We start from the raw sequence: 13,861 nt of genomic DNA on the forward strand, positions 1-13,861 counted from the left end.
CTTCCCAGCCAGTGCCTTTATCTGCCAAGCTGTCTTGCCAGCCCCGAGATAGAGTCATGATAGGTGTGATTAAGGTAAAAATGAGAGGGCTAGTCATCCATGCTTAGTGCAATGCTATTCACAATAGCCAAATTACAAAACTAATTTAGATGCCCATCAACAGACGAAAGGGTAGAGAAAAGTGTGTGCCTGCACTCTGCACCCCACAGTGGCATATTATTCAGGCATAAAGCCATATAAAGTGATGTCATTTGCAGGAAAATAAATGGAGATCATCATGTTTAACAAATAAGCCAGACACAAAAAAACAAATATTACATGTTCTGTTTCAGGCATGGAACCTAAACCTAACCATATTTATGACATGAGAATAGACAGGAAACTGGAGGGAAGAAAGAAACAACCAGGAGGGATGAGAAGAACTGGCCGCAATGGCTGTGGTGGAGAACATGAGCAACCCACAATGACACATAGAGGAAAACATTGTAGTGAAACTTCTTTCCTTCCTTCCTTCCTTCCTTCCTTCCTTCCTTCCTTCCTTCCTTCTTTCCTTCCTTCCTTTCTTCCTTCTTTCTTTTCTTTCTTTCTTCTTTCTTTCTTTCTTTCTTTCTTTCTTTCTTTCTTTCTTTCTTTCTTTCTTTCTGTTGTTCTATACAGGGTTTCTCTGTGTAGCCCTGGATGTCCTGGAACTCTGTAAACCAGGCTGACCTCAAACTCAGAAAATTACCTGCCTTTGCCTCCCAAGTGCTGGGATTAATGAAATGTGCTACTCACCATTTGGCTGAAACCTATTCTTTTATTTACTTAATTCTTTTTTTTTTAATATGATCTCACCTTTCAGCCCAGATTGTCCTGAGCTATATAATCCAAACTGCCCTTTAACCTATAACGATCTTCCTTGCTTCAGCATCCTGAGCTCAGAAATTACAGGCATGAGCCACTACTTAAAATCTATTATTTCATATATTAAGTTAAAAAAAATTGAGAGCTAGAGAGATGGCTCTGTGTTTAAGGGTGCTTGCTGCTCGTATAGAGGACCCGAGAACAGTTCCCAGCATCCATGTCAGCAGTTCACAACAGCCTGTAACTCCAGCTCCAGGGCATCTGGAGCCATCAATATGTCTTTTTTTTTTTTCTCAGATTGAGAAATTGAGGAACCAATTTTACAAACTAGTTGTTTCAGGGCCGGAGAGATGGCCTCATCAGTAAAGGGTTTGCTTTGCATGTGTAAGACCCAAGTTTGGTCCCTTAGAGTAGACTGTCCAGAGACTCACTATGTAGCCAAGGATGTGCCTCACCTCTGCATCTTTTTGTCTGCATCTCCCAAATATTGAGATGATAGATGCAGTGAGAACCCTGATTTGCTCGGTGCTGAGGACTGATCTACCCCACCTCTACTTTCCCTCCCGATTTCATATGTTCCTTTTCTCATTTAAACACACTGAGTGCACTTAGCGTTGTCTGTAGGACCGCGGGTGTAGGGCCGTCTACTGGAGAAGCTACAGCTTCTCAGAGAAGGCACCCCAAAGAAAACAGACTCTCTCCCTTAGCACTCATCAATCTAGATTCTCAGCTAGAGACCTTAATTTTTTTCTGTTTATATATTCAGTGTGTATGGGGGGTGGTGTGTGAGTGTGGGGTGGTGTGTGAGTGTGTGTGGGGGGTGTGTGTGCTGGATATGTGGAGGTCAGAGAACAACATGTAGGCATTGGTTATCTCCTTCTACCATGTTGGTTCTTGGAGACTGACTCAAGTCCTCTTATCTCTTAGCCATCTTAACAGCCCAAATATTTTTTTTTTAACTTTACGTGCATTGGAGTTTGACTACATGTCTGTGTGAGGATATCAGACCCATAGAACTGGAGTTACAGACAGTTGTGAGCTGCCGTGTGGGATCTGGGAATTGAACCTGGGTCCTCTGGAAGAGCAGCCAGTGCTCTAAACAGCTGAGCTATCTCTCCAGTTCCCCAAATATTTTAAAATTCGAAATTTCATTCTTTCATTTTCCCCTTCTCTCCCTTCCTTCTTTGTACTATTTTATTTTGGAGGTGGTGTCTCACTGAAGCAGAGGTGCATGGATTTGTCTAGGCTGGCTGTCCACTGAGCCTGTCTCTGTCCTCTCAGTGCTAGAGCTATAGGCAAGAGCCACCATGCCAGACTTCTATGTGAGTTCTGAGGATCCAAACTCAGGTCCTCATACTTGAACAACAGGTGCTTTACCCACTGAGAGGGGCATTTCCCCAGCACTCTGTTTCTGGGAATGTTCTCAGAACAAGATGGAAGACTATCTGATGTCTGAACAGCAGGCAGACCCTCATGAGTAGCTGCAGTCTCTGCTCTTGTTGATACAAATGTTAGCAGAGTGACCACTTTCTGACTGTGAACTCCCTGACCTAAAGAAAAGCTCTTTACAAGACCTTTATCTCTAAGGGATGGGTGCTAAAATATTTGTGGATGGAATTTTATCCCATTGTTAAGGCTGGATGGCTGCTCAATCTAGCTAAATTGGAGAGAGAGAGAGAGAGAGAACAAAAGCAGTGTGGGGTGTATATGGTTTAGATTATTATTATTGAGACTCATAGTTGATTACTAGTTATAAGAGAGGTGCATTTGGCTATTTTCTATACTCTGGTGTGTCCTTAAACTTTGATGGCAATGTCCTCCACCTCAGAGATTGACACCAAAGACATCTTTCTAAATCATGGATACGACCACCTTATTTTCTTATTTTTAAATTTAATTCAATTTTTTTTTAAAATTTTATGTATGGGTATTTTGCGTGCACGTGTGTCTGTGCATCATGTGTGTGCCTGGTGCTTATGGAGGCTGGAAGAGGTATCAAGTCCCTTGGACTAAACTGACAGATAGTGGTGGGTGGTAGAAACTGGACCTAGGTCCTCTGGAACAGAGGTAGCCAATGCTCTCAACTACCGGGTCCTATCTCCAGCCCCCATTTTAAGATTTTTTTTTTTAAAAAATTACATTTACTTATTTGTGTATATCTGTGTGTATGCTGTGGTAAATGTATAGTGGTCAGAGAATTAATTTTAGAAGTTAATTCTCTCTTTCCACTCACCATATAAGTACTGAAGATACAATTCAGGTGGTCAGGCTTGGTGGCAAGTTCCTTTACTGCTGAGCCATGTTGCCAGTCTTCTTTTTACTTATTTATTTATTTTATTTCTGTGTGTTTATGTACAGTGTGTGTGTGTCTGTCTGTCTGTCTGCCTGTGAGTGCACATGTGCCATGGAGAGCATGAAGAGATCAGAGAACAATTTTTTGCTTTGTCTTTAATATGTATTTTTACTATTTTGGGGGGGAGTTTTGCACAACAGGTTTTGATCATACCACCTTCTCTACCCAGGTCCTCCCAGATCCAGCCCTCCTTTCCTGCCTGCCCAACTTCGTGTCTTTCTTTTTCTTCTTTTTTTTTAATCTATGGAATCCATTTTATACTGCCCAAATACTCTTGGAGAGGGACACATGATCATGGAGTCTTACTCCTAGCTGAAGAGCTATTGGCAATTAATAATTGCTGGGAGAGGGAGAGTCAGTTTTCTCCAGAAGTGTAGCCCTGGTAAGAAGACCACATTCCAGTAGAAGGCCACAAAGGACTGTTTTGAGGAGTCAGTTCTCTCCTTCCACCGTGGAACCCAGGGATCAAACTCAGGTCACTGGCTTGCATGGCAAGCATTTTTACCTCTGAGCCACGGTGCTGGCCTGTATTCCCTATTAACAAAAACCTCACTGTCTTCTAGAAAGAAAGTTGAAAGATGTAAATCTTGCTAAATTCCCATCACACCCGGGGCTATGAATGCTTATCAGCTTTGTGCAAAGAAAATGAAATATTGATAAACTTGTGATTACATCTTGGGCTCCTGCGGCTGGGCTTCGTCCCGCGAGGAGCAGTGCTCGCGGATACCTTCCTTTGGGGAAGTGTTTTTATTACATAGTAATTGTGGGTGATGACTGTGACATCTCAGAAGTCACCAGACATACATTTTGAGCAGGCTGCTGAGAGAGGAATCTTCACAGAGCAATTCCCAAACCAGCATTTGTTGATTATGAGCTCAGCCTACATGTAATTGGTTTTTCTGTACTCTGTCTCCTTGGGTATATCCAGAGCTGTCAACGTGATTTCTCTGGAGACACAGACAACAAACATGTTCCTCATCTTTTGAAACAAACAAGTTCTATAGTGCAAACCTTGAAGCTCACGTTTCCCAGGGGCGGACATACCTAAAGCATGTGTCAGCGGATCAGTTTTCCCTACAGCTAATCCCCCTCAACAGCTGTGTTGGCCGCTGTGGTCTGTCAAACTGCCTGTGACCGGCCGGGGCCTCTGCTGGCAGGCGGGCGGGCGGGCAGCAAGGGACATTGCTGACCGCCCTGCAGGCGGCGGCAGCTGCAGACCTGTTGGTGACAGGAATGCTGTTGCTCGATCATCACGCTCATGGGTAAAGTTGGTCACCCGTGAAAGCGGCAGCTCCACCTTCACGGTGCGATTCTGAGAGGCCTCTTTGACGGAAGGAGGGGCGGGAGCTGGGGTGAGGGAGAGGATTGCCTGAGACAGCCCGGCTGCCTGCCAGCTTTCCTGCGGCAAAGGATCCCACCCACTATGGTGGGCTTAGGACATAGGCACAGGTTTTCTGAAGTCAGAGATGGAGTCCAGCTGACGTTCTGTGGGCAGAGAACCCTGGGGCTTCATAACTGAGAGACACAACAAAAACAAATAGACACGAAATCCAAGGTCCATGGGATTCTCGTATCAAGAACGGCGCCTGGGGCCTTCTTTTTATTGTTATTTTTAAATCAGTGAACAATTATCGATTTCATTACAGCGTTTCAATATATGTCCTGCACTTGGCTCATACTCTCTGGTTACCCTTCCTGCCTGCCTTAGTTAGCCCTCTTCTGCCAGTACAATTTTCCTCTCATCCGGTCTCCCTATTGCTTTCCTGTTACACACACACACACACACAAACACACACATATACACACAGAGTATTGTGTAAGAGTTTCCTCCAAGGTTAAAAGCTTCCATCTTGGAGGTAAATGCGTTAAGACACCAAATGGTCTAAAGGGAAGTAAAACACTATTCTGCGGGAAGCTTGTTCAGCCCAGGAAGGAAACAACTAAAAAGCGTCAAGAAGTCACTGAAAATGACTAGGTTCACCAAGCCCCTCCCTCCCCAAGCATGGATGAGCAGTAAAGACTGCTGAGAGACATTCTCAGGCCAGCTGAGCTGCCTGGAAGAAGCAGAGACGAGAAGGGCCCCAGAAGGAGCACTGTCCAACTTGCCGAGCTGCCTGAAGGCTGGGCAGTAAGTTCCAGGCTCCCATCTTTAATGCGCTGTCCTCATCCTGGGGTGGACTTTGATGGTGCAGCTGTTCTTGAGTCATTTCTGCTTCTGCAACTAACCCCTCCCTCACACTTCTGTGAGTAACCCCAGTACAACTCATTGATTCACCAAATGGGGCTTTGGTGGTGTCCCTACTTTGGTCTACCCTTGGCTCCCTATCTGGGGTGAGCAGACATTTGTCACATCTCACCAGGAATAGCATCACACAACACATATACACACACATGTGCATATACATACATACATACATACACACATACATACACATGCACATATGCGCAATCATACACATATACATATACACATGCACACACATACACATATACACATGTACACACATACACCCAAACATATATAAGTGCATGTACAGATACATATACATATGCATACACATATATAGATATACATGTAAATCCAGATTTACACTCACATATCCACATGCATATATATACATACACATACATATATGCATATAGACATTCACACATATACAGGCACATGTATACATATATACATACACAAATACACACATACACACAAATAAATACATATGTAAACTCACACATATACACATATAGATACATGTATACATATATATACATAAGCAGATACACACTTATACACACATATACATCCATGTAGACACAATGTACTCAGTTATATGCATACACATATATACCTATACACATGCGAACATAAAGATATATACACACACGTACATATACATATAAATATAATCACATACATGTATATTTAACTCTTGATTCCTGTGGCCTATAAGAACAGCTCTTTCAGCACCTCCTCTCAGATGGCCTTAGTCAGGACTCACTCTGTCACCATGAGTGAGGAATTCTTCAGTAAGTCTTGCTCTCTGATGCTGACAAGCGATTCAGCCCAGCTGTTGTGGTCTACCTTCCTCTGTTCAGAGAGGGGTAGGGATGGCGCCTCCTCCCTTGGTCTTCTGCAGGTTGTGTGTCATGTAACACAGAACTGTGGATTTCAGAGTGAGAGACAGAGTGTGAGCATGTGTGAGTTAGGGAGGCAGACTCTAGCCCAGTGGTGCAGCTGGCACTCCATCTGGGGAAGGCTAAAGTCTATCATCTCTGGCTTGCTCTGGCAGAGGAAGGTTCCATGCTGTCAGAGACTGTTAATGCATTTGGTCCTCTTCCTCAAAGTTTGGACATGGAGTGTTGACGCCAAAGTGACATCTGTAGAGAGAACTCTTGAAAAGGAACCAAAGTTTAAGATGGTCATAGAGTGGGCACACTGGGACTTTCTTAAGAGCAGGAAAAGATACCAGATCAATACTTTTTTTTTTTCAAAACAAGATTTCTCTGTGTATCCTTGGCTGTACTGGACTCACTATGTAAAGCAGGCTGGCCTCGAACTCACAGAGATCTGCCTGTCTCTGCCTTCCTGAGTGCTGGGATTACAGGTGTACGCCACCATGCCCAGCTCAGGTCAGTACTTTTTCAAATATTTATTTACTTTTAATTCTGTGTGTATGTGTGTGTTGGAATGTGGATGTGTGTGCAGTATCTTTGGAGTACAGAAGAGGTTTTCAGATCCCCTGCAGCTGGAGCTACAGCCAGTGCTTTTAACCACTGAGCCATCATCACTCCAACCTCCCTCCCCCAGATCAATTCTTGATTTTTTTTTCTGGATTCTCTTCCTTCCCTTTTTTCTCCCTTTCTTCCTTTTGTTTTCTTCCTTCCAGCAAGTGAGAACATAGTTAAATGATAGCCAACCATCTGCAAGCCTCACCAGGAGCCAAAGTCTGCAGGCACCTCTAGCATTGACTTTCAGCTTACAGCATGGTGGGGGGAAAAATCAGCTTCTGTTGTTCAAGTCACCCACTCTGTGCCATTTTGCTACGGAACTCTGGGGCTGACGAATGAGGGAACCCAGACTCCCTCTGTCTCAGTGTTGTGCTCTCTGCCAGGTGGCTTCCACACCCTGTCTGGGAGCTGGGACAAAGATGGTTTCTCTTCCTTCTGTCCCTCTCCCACTCCACCCCCTACACTGTCATTCCTCCAGACTGAGGTTAGTTAGTAGTCTTGTCTGGAATGTGAATGGTTTATCAATTTGTGGCTGGAAATAAGAGCTCGGATACCCATCCTGCTTGGATGTGAGATGCACATTTCATGCAGGCTGCAGATAGAATAAAGACTTCTTATCTTGGAAATTTTTAGTGAAGACTCCTTCTGATGGTGGACCCCAACGACATTGCTGATAAGTCCTTAAATATTTGTTTTTCAAAGTTCAAAGACGGGTACTTTACAATAAAACAGCCACATGTGCCGGAATGCCTGTGAAGTTTGCCCTGAGGGGGTGGAAGGTGGAGATAGCAGGGCCAGAGAGATGATAAGCCTATCTATATTTCATGGTTGTTTTTTTTTTTTTTTTTTTTCTTCTTTCTCAGAAGATGAGTCTTTGAAGCTCTGGGTGTTTGAGATCAAGCAAACATCTGATTTTCTTTTTCTTTCTCCTTTCTTTTCTTTTAAGATTTATCTTTGTTTTGTGAGTATGAGCATGCATATCCCACAGTGCACGGGTGGAGGTCAGAGGCCAACTTACAGGAGTCAGGACTCCTCTTGCTATTTGTGGGGTTGTGCTGTGCTGCAGACAACCCTTTTAGGTGTCTTTCTCATTTCTGTCTTCCATCCTGATGTAGAAATTCTGAGATTGCACTAGTAGCTATCACATTTGGCCTTTTCATATGAGTTCAGGCTGTTAGGGTAGCATACAAGTGCTTTTAATTGCTGGGTCATTTTATTAACCCTCTGTCTTTTACTTATTACTTTAAATATTTTATTTTTATTTATATGTGTGTGTGTGTGTCTGTCTATACATAGATACATATGTGAGTGCATTGCCTGTGGAAGTCAAAAGAGTCAAATCCCCTGGGGCTGGAGTTAATCCTGATTGTGGATTCTGGCAATTGAAGTTGAGTCTTCTATGAGGGCAGTAGGTGCTCTTACCTGCTGAGCCATCTCTCCAGCCCTGTCCTTTTAAACACACTCCAAAGTAATAGTAAGAATTCTCTCCCCTTCCTTCCTTCCTTCCTTCCTTCCTTCCTTCCTTCCTTCCTTCCTTCCTGTCCAACAAAGCCCTTTGTCTTCCAGGGTATCTTTGAACTTCCAACATAGCCAAAGGTGATCCTTCTGTTTCTGTCACTCAGGTGCTTACCAGCCTGAGCTCCCACGTCTGATTTTACAAAGGTGCTGAGGACTGGACCCTGGGCTTGTTGTGTGAGTGACTGTATGGGATTTGTGAGCTTCATGGTAAGCAGGCAGTCTACCAACTGATCTCCACTCCCAACCCCAACATTGTGTGTGTGCGTGTGTGTTTGAGTGTCTCTGTGTGTGTGTAAATTTTTTCTTCCGAGACAGGGTTTCTCTGTGTAGCCTTGGCTATCCTGGACTCACTTTGTAGACCAGGCTGGCCTCAAACTCACAGAGATCCATTTGACTCTGCCTCCCAGAGTGCAGGGATCACAGGAGTGAGCCTCAGTACCAGACTGTGTGTAAAATTTTATTTCTTTTGTCTATGAATGTTTTGCCTGTATGAATGTCTGTGCTTGGTATGAGTACTGGGTGCTTGAAAAGAACATTTGATTCCCCTGGAACTGGAGTTACAGATATTGTGAGCCACCATGTTCAGTACTGGGAACTGAACTTGGATCCTCTGGACAAACATCCAGTGTTTTTAACCACTGCAACCATCTTTCCAGACTCAACAGTTGGGTTTTGTTATACTATTTTGCAATTGTGCGTCTGTTAAATCTAAAGCTCTAAATTAAATCAGTTTAAAGTTTTGACATTGCAAATGCTCATGGGAAGCCAATGTGCTTTCCTTCTGAAGAAGGTGAGAGCCTAAAGAGGTAAAATCAAAACAAAGCAACAGGAACAGGCACAGATGAAACTTGATCTCCAACAGGCGTAGAAACATCTGGCAATGTCTGGAGACAGGGTTAGTCGCCACACAAGATGAGCTTGTGGGCTAAGAGGATGGCTCAGTTGATAAAGAGGTTTGTTCCCAAGCCTGATGACTTGAGTTCTGTGCCTTGCACCCAGATGGTGGAAGGAGAGAAATGACTCCCGCAGGTCATCCCCTGACTTATATAGACATAGGTACACACACACACACACACACACACACACTACATGTAATAAAATAAGATTTTACTAGAATGGAGTAGTTAAGAACTGAAAATCTGTAATACTCTAAGAAAGGATCTTCCTCCCAAAAATCCCATACAGTCACTCACAAAGCAAAGAATTCTCCAGAGTTGAATGTCCACAGTGCAAGACAAAAGAGCCCCTGGACCAGGTGCCGTCACCTGCTGAAGATCCAACTGAAGCTCTCCTCTGTTGTAAAAGTAAAGAAAAGGGAAATTTTGTTATTTGCAATAAAATGGATAGATGGGGCCATAGTAGAAATGGCTCAGTGGTTAAAAATATTTGTTGTTCTTGTAAAGGAATTTGGTTTGGCTCCCAGCCCCCACACAGTGACTCACAACTATCTGTAACTTTGGTTCCAGGGGACCCGACACCCTTTCTGACCCCTGCACCAGACATGGATATGGTACACAGACAAAGCATAGACAAAGCATCATACATATAAAATTAAGTAAATCTTTTCTTTTTTTAAAAAAATCTTTTTTTTTTTTAAGGAAAATGGATAGAATTGGAGGTTGTCGTTTGCTTAAAAACAAGCTAGACCCAAGAGACCAATACTGCATATTTTCTCTCATATGTGGAACCCAGCATATATGCGCATCACACATACATACACACCAGCTTGTATGTATATGTAGGTAAAATGGGGACTATTTGCTTTTTAAAGTTGTGTGTATCAATTCATCAACTAGAAGTTCAGGGATCATAGTAGAAGAAGGGGAAGGAAAGATTCCTTTCCAGAGGAAAGTTTGCTGTGAGATTTTGTCTCCGAGAACTGTCAGACAAGCTACATTCATGAAGTTCAACAACACAGCTGCCTAACAGTGATGACACCTGGACAATGATGACATGGACAGGACAAAGCTTGCAGGGCCTCAAACCTAAACAAAGAACTCCATGCAACTGTGGAATGCTGAACTCGGGCTTTTATTGGGTGGTAGGCACTTTTACCCCCTGAGCCAACTCCCCAGGCCCATTTTTGTTTTTTGAGAGAGAGTATCATATAGTGAAGGCTGGCCTTGAACTCACTATGTAGCTGAGCTTGAACTTTAACTTTTGATTCTCCTTCCTCCACCCTCAAAGTGCTGTGCTCTGTTATAAAGGTAGAGGAAGGAGACTGGAGAGAAAAAGGGAAGGGAACACGAAATGGCAACAAGAGGTCATTGTAATAAGGAACATGATGAAAATGTCCTCATAGAACCCATTTATACAGTGAATTTGTATAACGAACACATATAATGAGTGCATTCTCATTTTTATTTAGTTAAAGAAAATAACAGGAAGTTTTGTGGGGCTGTTGGAAGTATTTTGGTACCTGATAGGCTGGTGACATGGCTGAATAGGTAAAGTATTTGCCTTTGGAGGTGATGCAGGTCTGTAATCCCAGCATTCCCATAGTTAGAAGGAAGCCAGAGACTGGCAGATGCCCAGGTCAAGGGTCAGCAAGGTTGGCATGTACAGTGATGGGCAACAAAGATACTTCATCTCAAACAAGGCAGAAGGCGAGGACTGACACTTCAGTTTATCCTCAGACCTCCACATGTATGCTGCACACAGAGCAGCAGCACTTACATACATAAACACTGACTCACACACAAATGTGCACATACATAAACATACTCTACATGCATTTTGCACATAAACCTACATATAAACATTTAAAAATAAAATGATTAGCAAATGTTATATAGAATTGTTGGAAGCACTCTGGCGCATTTAGCAAGTTCTTCTTGGTTGAAATGGGGAGAACTGGCAAGAGACTGGTGCTGTTATGGGACACTGTTATCTCAAATGCTGAACTACCTGCTGGGATCCCCCAGCAGTGCCAGCAGCCTGCATTCTTGGAAACCTCTAGGAACAGGAAGGGGAAGAAGGTGAGAAAACAGGCCCAAGTCAGATGGGACAGCTCAGGCCACCGGCAGCAGCACAGAGGCCAACTGGGATATGCAGCACCTGTCCAGATGTGGAGATCTGGGGGAAAGAGGACAGGATTTCAGCTTTGGAGGAAAACATGGAAGAAAATCAGTTTTTGATTTTATCCTGTCACTATTGGTGGTGAGTTCTCCCAGGGAGGATGAGATGTGGGCGTGGTTAGGAGCAGATTGTAGTCAGTTCTTCAAGCCAGATCTATGGGCAAAGAGGACTACAGTGTTAGCCATGAGGACTAAGAGCTGAGAGCAGTGGACATGAGTGACTAGGTTAGCAAATGAAACCTAAGAAACTTCATTATTCTAAGTAAACCTTATTTTAATTCAGTCTTTTCTTTTTTTCTTCTCCTTCCATCTTTCTCCAGAGGTGGAACTGGAACCCAGGCACTCCAGTTTCACAGGATAGGCATGCCAGTAGTCCACCAGACTTGTAGCTCTGAGGAAATATTTTTACGTGGTACTGAGGGTTAAAGTTAGGTCCTTGTGCTAGACAAGAGCTTTACCACCAAGTCACATCTGCAGCCCTATTTTTACCTTCATTTTGAAATAGGATCTTACTTAGTTGCCCAGGCTGGCCTTGAACTTACTCTGTAGTTCAGTTAACTCTTTAATTTATTATTATTATTATTATTATTATTATTATTATTATTATTATTTGTGTGTGTGTGTGTGCGTACAAATGCCACAGAATCAGGAGTCGAGGTCAGAAGACTTTTGGAACGCTAATTTTATCTATCTACCCTGTGAGTCCCTAGGATTGAACTCAGGCAGTTGGTTTGGCAGCAGGCCCCTTGACCCACTGATCCATCTTGTCGACCCCCAGGGAAACCCCGAGTTTGCAATCTTCCTGTCTCTGCCTTTTAAGCAGCCGGGGTTGCAGGTCTACACTGCAAAGGCAGTATTTCAAAGAAGGTAAAACAACAGAAGACTAGGGAGAGCACTCGTGGGGGAAGCGCTTTCTGTGCCAGCAGAAGGGCTTGAGTTTGGATACTCAGCACTCATTAACAAGGCGGGCATGGATGCCCATGCCTGTTTGCGCAAGGTCTGGAGGCAGAGGTTGGCAGAGCCAGGGGCTTCCCTGGCTGAACTGTCCTGCGGCGATAGCTCCAAGGTTTGGTATGAGACTCTCTCTCTCAAAAAGTAAGGGGAAGAGTAAAGGGAAGAAGACATGCCAGCATTCTGGCCTCCGCTGGCGGCCACAAGGAGGCACACACACAGGCACCCCACCACAGGAAGTGAAAAGCAACACAGGAAACCCACATGAGCATAACGCCAAAATCTTCCCTAGAAACAGGGTGACAAACATCATTTCTCTTGCCCCGTCCTACTGCTGACCCCGTCATCAGTTCAAATTTGATATTTGGGCTGTGATTAATTTGGACAGTCCTTGCCTAACACGTATGAAGTCCAGGGTTGGAGCCTCAGTACCATGTAGAAGGTTTGATGTCGAATGCTCGTACTTCCAGTGCTCTGCAGAGGCAGGAGGATTAATAGTTCAAGATCAGCCTGGGATACAAGAGACCTTGTCTAAAACACAAAGACATAAAAATATAAACCCCTAAAATGTTAATATTTCACCTCCGGTTATTTTCCCTAAGAGTTAAAAGAATTGACATTAAAAATGACATTTAAAAAAAATCTTGCGTTTAGCTATTTGTCTGTGTTGTTGAGATGTTTCCACCTCACCTTTTAAATTTCTGTACCCTGTTGGAGGCTGCACCCAACTTCCCCTCATCCTGGCCCTGCTGACCGTGAACAGATGGAAGGAACATTTTCAAGAGAGAGGAAGCAAACATTTAGAATGTTCACACGAGGCTGCTGGCCACGTGGACCCTCGGGTCTCCAGAATTCCATGGGGTTTCCAGTGAGCTCGGGCGGTGTTGGATAGCAGGCAGGATCACATCCAAGTGATGGGGGCAGATCCCTGCTTTCCTGCAGACATGTGGGAGGCAGCCCCTTCCAGGATATGAAAAAAGCGCTTAATGCTAACCATCTGCTTGGCGAATTACACGAGTGCCTGCTGCTTCTAGCCGGTTTTCCTCTACCATTCAGAGCCAGTCACGGAATTTTCAAAGGGTACTGCCCATCCTTCAACCCGTGCACAGCATCAGCCATCCAGACGCTCTGTCTATTCATCCATCCGTCTGTCTAGTCATATAACCAAATCAATATTTTGCTTATTTGGTTTTTTATTTTATTTTTAAATTAGTTTCTTTTTTATTCAATGAATTTATTTAATAATTTTATTAAATAAAAAGGATTTATTTAGTGTGTGTGTTTGTGTGTGTGTTGTAAACACACACCTGCCATGCTCTGCATGTGTAGGGGGACAGTTTATGGTGTCCTTTTCTTCTACTATGTTGGTTCCAGGGATTTAACTAAGGTTGTC

The 13,861-nt window shown here is 43.7% G+C and overlaps 1 protein-coding gene across 14 annotated transcripts in view; it reads right to left on the reverse strand.

The window, feature by feature from the left end:
• LOC110566737 (ubiquitin carboxyl-terminal hydrolase 29-like) overlaps nucleotides 1–13,861 on the reverse strand; it is a 221,102-nt gene that overhangs the window by 42,174 nt on the left and 165,067 nt on the right. For 4 of the 14 annotated variants that reach the window (XM_060375804.1, XM_060375805.1, XM_060375798.1 and 1 more), the window contains 2 exons: nucleotides 9,634–9,733; nucleotides 6,109–6,353 (listed from right to left, as the gene is read on the reverse strand). The exons of 4 other annotated variants lie outside the window; for them this stretch is intronic. The gene's annotated coding sequence lies outside the window, so the exon portion shown is untranslated. The remainder of the gene's footprint in view (nucleotides 1–6,108; nucleotides 6,354–9,633; nucleotides 9,734–13,861) is intronic. 6 more of the 14 variants (XM_060375807.1, XM_060375802.1, XM_060375803.1 and 3 more) reach the window with 2 other exon arrangements.

This window comes from Meriones unguiculatus, chromosome 1 (genome assembly GCF_030254825.1).
Source record: "Meriones unguiculatus strain TT.TT164.6M chromosome 1, Bangor_MerUng_6.1, whole genome shotgun sequence".
In the NCBI taxonomy this organism is placed as follows: Eukaryota; Metazoa; Chordata; class Mammalia; order Rodentia; family Muridae; genus Meriones; species Meriones unguiculatus.